This window comes from Kryptolebias marmoratus, linkage group LG22 (genome assembly GCF_001649575.2).
Source record: "Kryptolebias marmoratus isolate JLee-2015 linkage group LG22, ASM164957v2, whole genome shotgun sequence".
Taxonomy (NCBI): domain Eukaryota; kingdom Metazoa; phylum Chordata; class Actinopteri; order Cyprinodontiformes; family Rivulidae; genus Kryptolebias; species Kryptolebias marmoratus.
In genome coordinates this window covers 7,778,090-7,786,469 of record NC_051451.1, presented here as the reverse complement: position 1 = coordinate 7,786,469, position 8,380 = coordinate 7,778,090, and the positions used below count along the sequence as shown (strand labels likewise).

Below are 8,380 nucleotides of genomic sequence, written 5' to 3'. Positions count from 1 at the left end.
GAGGGGCATGCATCTACAGTAATTACATTCAGAGAATTCACAGCACTTAAGGGTAACAAACACACACAAGAAGAAGACACTTGAAATCAACTCAGCACACCTCCAAGTATGCACACACACCCCTACACACACACACACACTCACACACACACAAATGCTCGTATTAAGCAGGCCTGAGATCAAAGTGAAACGTTCAGACTGTCAAAGCAGCATCGCCTCAGGCTGACAGCAGCCACAGTTCTTCCAGTGTTTACATTACACCACTTTCTACTCTCTAACACACACACACACAGAGAGTTTATCAGCTGATCTGCGATCTGCTGCCTGATAGGACGACTGCCATCTTCACACACCTGAGCTAACATGCTGCCAAGAGAGTACAGCTTGTCTGGAGAAGTCACAGATAGTTTAAGGCTCATAAGTTTCATTATTTGGACTTTTGTTTTTATTGAGGAAAATAGCTGTAACTAGAAAATTCCTGAAGAAGTGTTGAAGCGTGCCATCTGACCCAGTGCCTGAAATATCAACGTTCATCAGCTTTCTGCTATAAAGACCAATAGTAAGTATGGGATTTCCTTCAGTAATAACCTAAGCTGAGACAAAGCCTTATTTTAGAGTGTTTATGAACTTTATTTTAAAACTCCAGGCTAAAACCTGTTTTTCTTTCTATTTCTATTTTTTATGACTTTAAATCCTGATTTATGCTGACCTTTTGGCTTTATTTTTTCTGAACACAAAAGATCTGATTAGAGATGGCATGAAGTTTGAAATTATACAAAATCTTTGGGGCGGCCATGATGGAAAAATATAAGAAAGAAAAGCCTGCTGGGTAATATAGACCCAGAAGAACAGTTGCTGTTGCCATGGCTGGGATTTACCACTTTGTTTCACCAAAACTCCCATTATTTTCTGTTTTTTTTATTAGATTTTTGCAGATTTCATGTATTACTACCATAAGTTTTCACACACTATTCGTGATTGATTGGCACATTTCCCACAAATTTTGTATGTTTTTTTTTTTAGAATCTGCAGGACGAGGAGTTAAAAATCAACAACAAAGATGTTCAGGTAATAATTTGGTATTTTATTGCACTAATAAAAGCAGTGTAAAACTATGTGTGCACGTACTTCTGTTTTTCTCTGAGTAATTCTATTTTTGTGTATATCATGTTTCTACATGCCACCATCTGTTTGTAATGTGGTTCTCTTTCCATTTGTTTGCATCACTCTTAAAATTTATAACATGTTTCATGCAGAACATACATTTAATGACTGGATTTTTAAAAAAAATGCTATTACATCACACAAATCCAAGTTATTTGAACTAAGGTTACTGAAGTTTAAAATTAGATGCACAAAAAATTAGCTGATGGTTAATCCCATGTTAGACAACTTAATTAATCTACTTTACAGAATTTAGAATTTATGTTTAATTTTGAAATGCTGTCATTAGTAATTTCTCACTGGGATTTAGTTCCTTCAATAAATGTGGTCTGTAGGAGTAAAGAGGCAGAAGAGTGGTAGGCTGAGCTGACTTCTCCTTGCTTTCTTCTGAGGAATGCTGACAGAAGTGATCACTTGATGAGCTTTTACTAAAGATGTTATTGAGAATTCCAAAGAGCAGATGAAGGATTCTATGAAGGTGCGCAGGTAAATTTTAAACACTTGCTTTTTCAAGAAACACATTGGATTTACACAGGTTGAAGCAAGAACAATCAGTATGTGGAGTTTAACAATCCAACGGAAAGTAGTGGTTCAGCTCAGTCTTAAATACCACCTGAAGTCATCAAGGTTTATTAATGGCAGGTGCCCCGGGTGCTGCCAGAAGTGGCAGCACTATCCAGAGCACCATCCAGAGGAAAAGACCACCCTCTTAAACTCAAAGGTTAATGGAGAACAGAGCAAAAAACAGGAATCCTAACAAAAATGATGAAAAGATTTTGAGTAACTGACTGTACATACATATTTATCTTTTCACAATCTTGCAAAAAGCGAAGGGAGGAGAACCAAATACTTTGCTGCACTTTATAAAGAAAAGTGGTGTCCAGGATTACCGCTGTTTCACAACACCATCCATTCTGAATCTGAGATTCAACAATCTGTTGGAGGCTCCTTCTAAAGTAAATTTTCCCAAAAAAGCTAAGCAGGGGTCATCATCATCATCAACCCAGTCTGACTGTCTGCAGGTGTTCCAGTCTTCATTCACCCTGTATAACCAAAGCAAGAGATGTGTCCATATCCTCTGCACAAAGTCACTCATTCCCAGTGCAAGCTGAACTCCACCAAGGGTACCTCTAATCTCTAGTCTCTGATCCTGTTTGTAGTGTGGATGCAAAATTATATCATATTATGAGTGACTGCAAAGAACATTCAATATTTCTGGATATAAAATAGGCATTATGACTACTTGCGAAAAAAAAAAAATCATTTTGACTACTGAATCATACGGTCTGTTTGTTTTGGCTTTTAAACTGTGCAATCTCTAACTACAGGTCATGAAACCCTTCTCCTGTTGATTGGTTTTGGGGTCATGCACACTCGGACCACATGCATTACAGAAACTCCACAGTAGTGGTTATAGACAATGTCTCAAGTTGTAGTTCAGGAAAGGAAGGGGTTGTGGCATTCTGTGAATTTGCTTCCCGGTTGCTCATTCTGGTTCCTTGTTGGTCGGCTCCTTAATCATCTCCAGCTGCAACTGATCAAGCCTTCAGCATGCTGGGTATTTAAGACTGCAGATCAGATCAGCGCTGGAGCATTGCTCACCTTGGGGTAAAAGCTTATCGGCCAACCTCAGTTGTATAAACTTACTCCTCAAGTTAACAAGTTTTGTCTTCTATGTACCTCTTAAGTTCCTGTTCCCTGCAAAAACCTGAAACCTGCGAGACACATCTGGAAGGTGTTTTTGTGAGACGCTCACCTGGTCTGATCCGAGCACTGTCTGTCTGCCTCCACCTGGTAACCAAACCCTCTCCACCAACAAACGCTTCCTGGAAATACTCACCGTTGGATTCTCACGTTGATGCGTTCACTGTGTGCCTGTAAATACTCACCGTTGAGCCAACTTCACCTGTAAATAGTCACCGTTGGATTCCTCCGCTGCCTCTCACCTCCACCTCACTGTAAGAAAGCAATTCCTACTCCACCTGCTGAGTCTCGTCATTCTCAGGATAATCAGATACTCCCCTGTTGCCTTCCTTTCCAGATCAGTTCCCGTTTACCTGCCTGGCACTGTAAATAAACTCACTTATCTTTATTCAGTCTCCTGTGTCAGTCTGTCATCCGTGTGCTTGCTCTTGACTATTCTGGTAAAACCTGACAGGGGTCTGATTTGATATGTTTGAGGTTACATTTCTGCTTTTTGCAGATGACGTGGTTTCTTTGGCCTCCACAAACCATGACCTTCAATGTCTAGCCAAGTGTGAAACAACTGGAATGAAAATCATCCCCTCTAAGTCTGAGGCAATGGTTCCCAACTAAGAAAAGGGTGAAATGCTCCTCCCTAGGTAGAGGGTGAGTCTTTGCCTTAAGAAAAAGCGTACAATATGTGAAGATCTTGTTCATGAAAGATAGCAGGATACGGATCAACAGATCGGGGCCTCGACTGCAATAATGATGGTGTTGCTTCGGTCAGTCATTGTGAAGAAGGAGCTGAGCCAAAAGGCAAAGCTCTTGATTTACTGGTTTGTTTATATTCTCATCCTCACCTGTGGTCATGAAGTATGGATTATGACTAAAAAAACAATATCCTGGATACGAGCGGCTAACAAAGCCCTTTGGATCACCTTGTTGCTGAAAAGTGCTATATAAATAAATCTCACTTCACTTCACTTAAAATGAGCTTACTTCGTATGGTGGCTGTGCTCAGCCTTAGAGATATGATGAGGAGATTCATCATCTGGGGAGCTCAGAGTAGAGCAATAAGGAAGAGCACCAGCTTCTCCTCATTGAAAAGAGTCAATTGAGGTGGTTCAAGCATGATTAGAATGCCTTCTGGATGCCTCCCTCTAGAAGGATTTCTGGGCACATTATGAGAGGAGAGCCTGAGGCAGACCCACTGGAAGGATTATGTTGTCTATTTTCTCTGATGTGGGAATACCTTGGGATCCGTCAGGAGGAGCTGGAGAGTGTCACTGAGGGATATCTGGGTTTCCCTCCTGGACCATTCAGATTTGGTGACCCAACCTTGGCCGGGAAGAAGAAAATGAATCAATGTTTCAAAAAAAGAAATATAGTGTCTCAGCATATAAAAACGTTTTTAAGTTGACCCAAACTTTTGAATCTGAAATATATTTTATTAGATAAGGGTCAAAAAGTAATCATTGGATGGACATCTACAACTGATTAACATTTAGAGCTATTCATTTCAAGATGGCTGTCAAAGCTAATCAACTTTGGTCAACACAAAACTAGCTATAACTCAGCCACTTTTACAGATATTGAGTTTAAATTTAATATGGCAGTAGATGAGTTATTCACAGAACATACCCAAAGTAAAACGTCTCGTGATATCACATTACATTCCGCACAATATATTTTTTTAAAAGTTCAACCAAAATGACTACAACTTCATCATTTCTCATCAAAAAATGCTCTTAGTCTTAAACTCTGGCATGAAACGGTGATATGCTTTCCATCAAGCAATGTTAGAGTTCGACTTAGAGAAGACTTTCTCATAGGGTTTGTTTTTGTTGGTTTTAGCTAAATATTTGAGTGTAATTTTCTGCAGATGACAGAGGATTTTAAAAAAACTTGGTTTCTGACCTATAAGAGTTAAAATCAAAGCAATACAATTTGAACGAGTGTGTAGGATTTTGTGCCTACCTTATCAAATCATCAGCCCTTAGGCCCCCACACACACCTAGAAAAACACATTTACAGAAACACACCTTCACTGGAAGAAAGATGGTTCCAGTATAATTAATGTTCAGGATATTATCCAGCAGTCCAACTAGTATGACATCATTCAGTTAACCCCCAGCTGTTTGCATCACATTTGTTTTTAGAAACAAACTGAATCTGATTTGATTTATCTCGGTTTGGTAACCTTTCCCATGTGTATGAGGTTGTAACTGGATCTGGAGGATGAAACAGCCTGAGGCTCTGCAGGATGAGTGTCTCAATTACATAAGCTTTTAAAAGCTCAGGACTAGGATTAGTGGAAGGTCCCTTTAAGTGTCCAAATAGATCTCTGTGGTGTGGTGGGACATCAAGACAGGAAGTGAATCTGAGTCGGAGGGTTTGTGTCTCTGGAGACGATAAGACTAAACCCTTCTTCTGTTGGTTTAGCCACTAAAGTCAAACCTTCACACCACTGCAATTTAAACAAAGGTTTGCTTGTTGAGAACTTTTGTAGATTTTTTTTTTTTTTTGCTCTCTGCCAAAAGTCAGGCAATAATGTAATTGCCTGTGTGTGCATGTTCATTTCTCTGACTATTAGCAAAATATTTCATAAATCACTGGACAGCTTTTAATGAAACTTTCAGAAATTACTCAGTGACTGTACATCTACAAGTAGTTAACGTTTGGATTCAAAATGATCAGGATCAGCTTTTGAAGACATCTACAATCTGCTCGGACTACTTTTATTCTGGTAAACATAAAAAAAAAAGTTCTGTTAATTAATGTTAGAGTATAATTGTAAGCGTGCTAGAATTACTGGTTTCATGATTTAGAACATCTCTACCGTACATAACGCAGCTATGCTATATGCTAAACCCCAAAGCTAATGTTACGGTTAAAGAATTAAATTAAAAGTTAAAGGATTTTGTCAGTGATATAACAAATGGCACAAAAATAAAAATTGTTATGGTTTAATAATAGTTACAAAGCACTGCTGCCATTGTAGGTCAGACTCTTATCCATAAACACACTGCCAACAAGGTATGCTTACACGTACATGTATGATATTGTTATTACTTACCCTGCCAGTCGCCAGAACTTTGTTATTAACATGGAGATTTCGGAGAGCCTTTACAAATCTGACGAAACTGACAAGGCAGGACTTGACAGGATTCAGATTCGCAACACAGTAACGAAGTTTAAAGGATTTTATTATGGAAAGAGGAGGATCAGGACCAGAAGCTCTAAACTGCGCACTCACATGACCGTCGTGGATCGGGACCAGAACAGGTAAGTCCTCCTTAGCTTGGTGGCTAGATGCAGACAGGCTTGTCTGAAAGGGACTGAGGCAAGAGGGAAAGTCCAGGTACAGGCATGGCGTGGGGTCGTTACCAGAGAGTCAGAAGTCCGAAGCCAAAACCAGAGAGGGCAAATCCAAAGGGCGAGGTCCAGGTGAGCGTAGCGAGGTCCGTAACGAGAGGTCAGAGTCCAAACCAGTATCAGGCAAGGAGCAGGCAAGAGGCGGTGGTCGGGGAACAGGCAATGGTCGAGATCAGGCATGAACGAAACGTGAACGCTGGACATCTACTTGCTGTGAGGCTTTCAATAATCTGGCAAAGCATGACTGGGAGCTGTGAGTATATATACTGGCTTGAACAGGTGAAACGAATGACAATGATTACATGGGCATGGTACATGGGTCTGGCTTGGAACTGGGAGTGGGAAGTTACGTGGCTGTGGCATGACTAGAGGCAAGAGGCGTGGCATGAACAGACGGAGCTGTGACAGAAACATTGATTGTATGAATCTATTGCTTTCAGACCACACATCTTCTCTATGCGTAGGCACTCTTCACGTACATGAAATAGTTAACAATGTCATAGTAGGAGATGGGTGGCAAACTGTTAGGCTCGTCCGACATTTCTTCTTTTTTCACCTCATATGAGTAGATCCCAACAGTAGCAATCTTCTGAATATATCTTTTCCTCGCACATTGGTCAGGAGTAGTAAATTCCTGGATTTAGTTTGTTTTGAAGCCATCACTGTCTAGTGCTTACCCACCAACAAGGGGAAAATAACTTTTCCGGTAAAGACTTGTGGGAACTATAGTATGTATTGTTTAGGAACCGAAGACAGTGATTGTTGACTTTTCTTAGAATTTTTTTCCAGAATTCAAGATTTCAGCAGCTCAACAGTTTGTCTGATTCTCCTTTTTATCATGCTTCAATATTTTGATGGTCTTCCTCCTTTTTGGCATGCAAAACTTGATGTCAGATATTATGCCCTGCAATGCAAAACAAACAAAAAAAACAGAAAACACAACTTTTTTACAAAGGTATATTTACAGATATTGCACAGTATACGAACAGTGTACTTATGATGAGTCCATAAGATGCATGCAGTATGAATGATTTGATAGTTTAATTACATAAAGTAAGATGTAAAATATAAAAAGTAAAACCAGAGACTAGTTATTTTAAAGGGTGATGGCTTGTGCGAAAAACTGTTCTTACGGTGGTTAGTTCTTCTACAAGATCGGAGGAGATTTAAAAAACCAAAAATACAGTTTCCAGGGTCTGAGGGGTCAGAGATGATTTTCCTGCTCATCTCCTAGCCTATTGCATCCTGTTCCTGTCCGACAGTGGTAGGATGAGAGACTTATTGCTATCTCCAAAGTCTTGAGCATGTCTTGCCAACTTATCCTTTCCAGGTCATAGGGGGCTGGTGCAGTGGCGCCAGATTCATTTTTTTAGGTGGGGGGGCCACCGGAGTGTTTCGTCACCTTATTAATTTTACATGCATCGAATCATCGTCTAACATCAATAAAAATTGAATAATGCTTTTTCAGCTATGACTTTTTGTTCCAATATATTATTATGATTATTGATAATTAGTTAAACCAACCAACAGCTTTATAAATGACCACAATAAAAGTAAACACAGGTAAATAACGTGCACGGGCATAGATTGAATAATCCAACATCTGAGCAACAGGAATATACAAACGCTTGTGCGGCGGAACTAATTAAGAGCATTCGGTATTAAAACATCATAAACTTTGTCAGACATGGAACATATAACCAAACATTATATTAGTAAAAAGATTTCTTCCAAGGCTATTTATAAGTATGTCGCTCAACTATTTACATCCTAATGACACTAATAACGACTAATGATGACAATAAGTTTCAGAGCTCAGAATTGTCCGAAGTATGCCTCCCTTCGCTGACTCACGAAGCAGAAGCTGCGGCAGACTTTGCTGAGGTCCATGTTATCAGTTAAGTCTTTGTGTATATGCAGAAACAGAAGGTGATTGAGCCGCTGTTCTGTCATTGTTGACTGGTCTTGTGCAAAAATCTGTTCCCCCGTGAAAATCTGTTCCCCCTGTGTTGGGAGCGCGCATTGCAGCCAGAGAGGTGGATCCGGCGGATCTGACCATTTTCACAGCGCTTCTGATCGATTTCTCGGTAAAAACTACTCATATAATCATGTCAGTGTTGTAACTTTCAGTTTAATCGGCAGCTATCAAAATAAAATA

General features: G+C 39.8%; 1 long non-coding RNA gene across 1 annotated transcript; it reads left to right on the top strand.

Moving 5' to 3' along the window:
• The first annotated feature begins 316 nt into the window (after positions 1–316).
• LOC119616662 lies at positions 317–3,377 on the top strand. Its single transcript, XR_005232627.1, has 3 exons — positions 317–559; positions 1,024–3,122; positions 3,206–3,377. It is a non-coding gene; the product is annotated as an uncharacterized LOC119616662 (long non-coding RNA).
• The last annotated feature ends 5,003 nt before the right edge of the window (positions 3,378–8,380 follow it).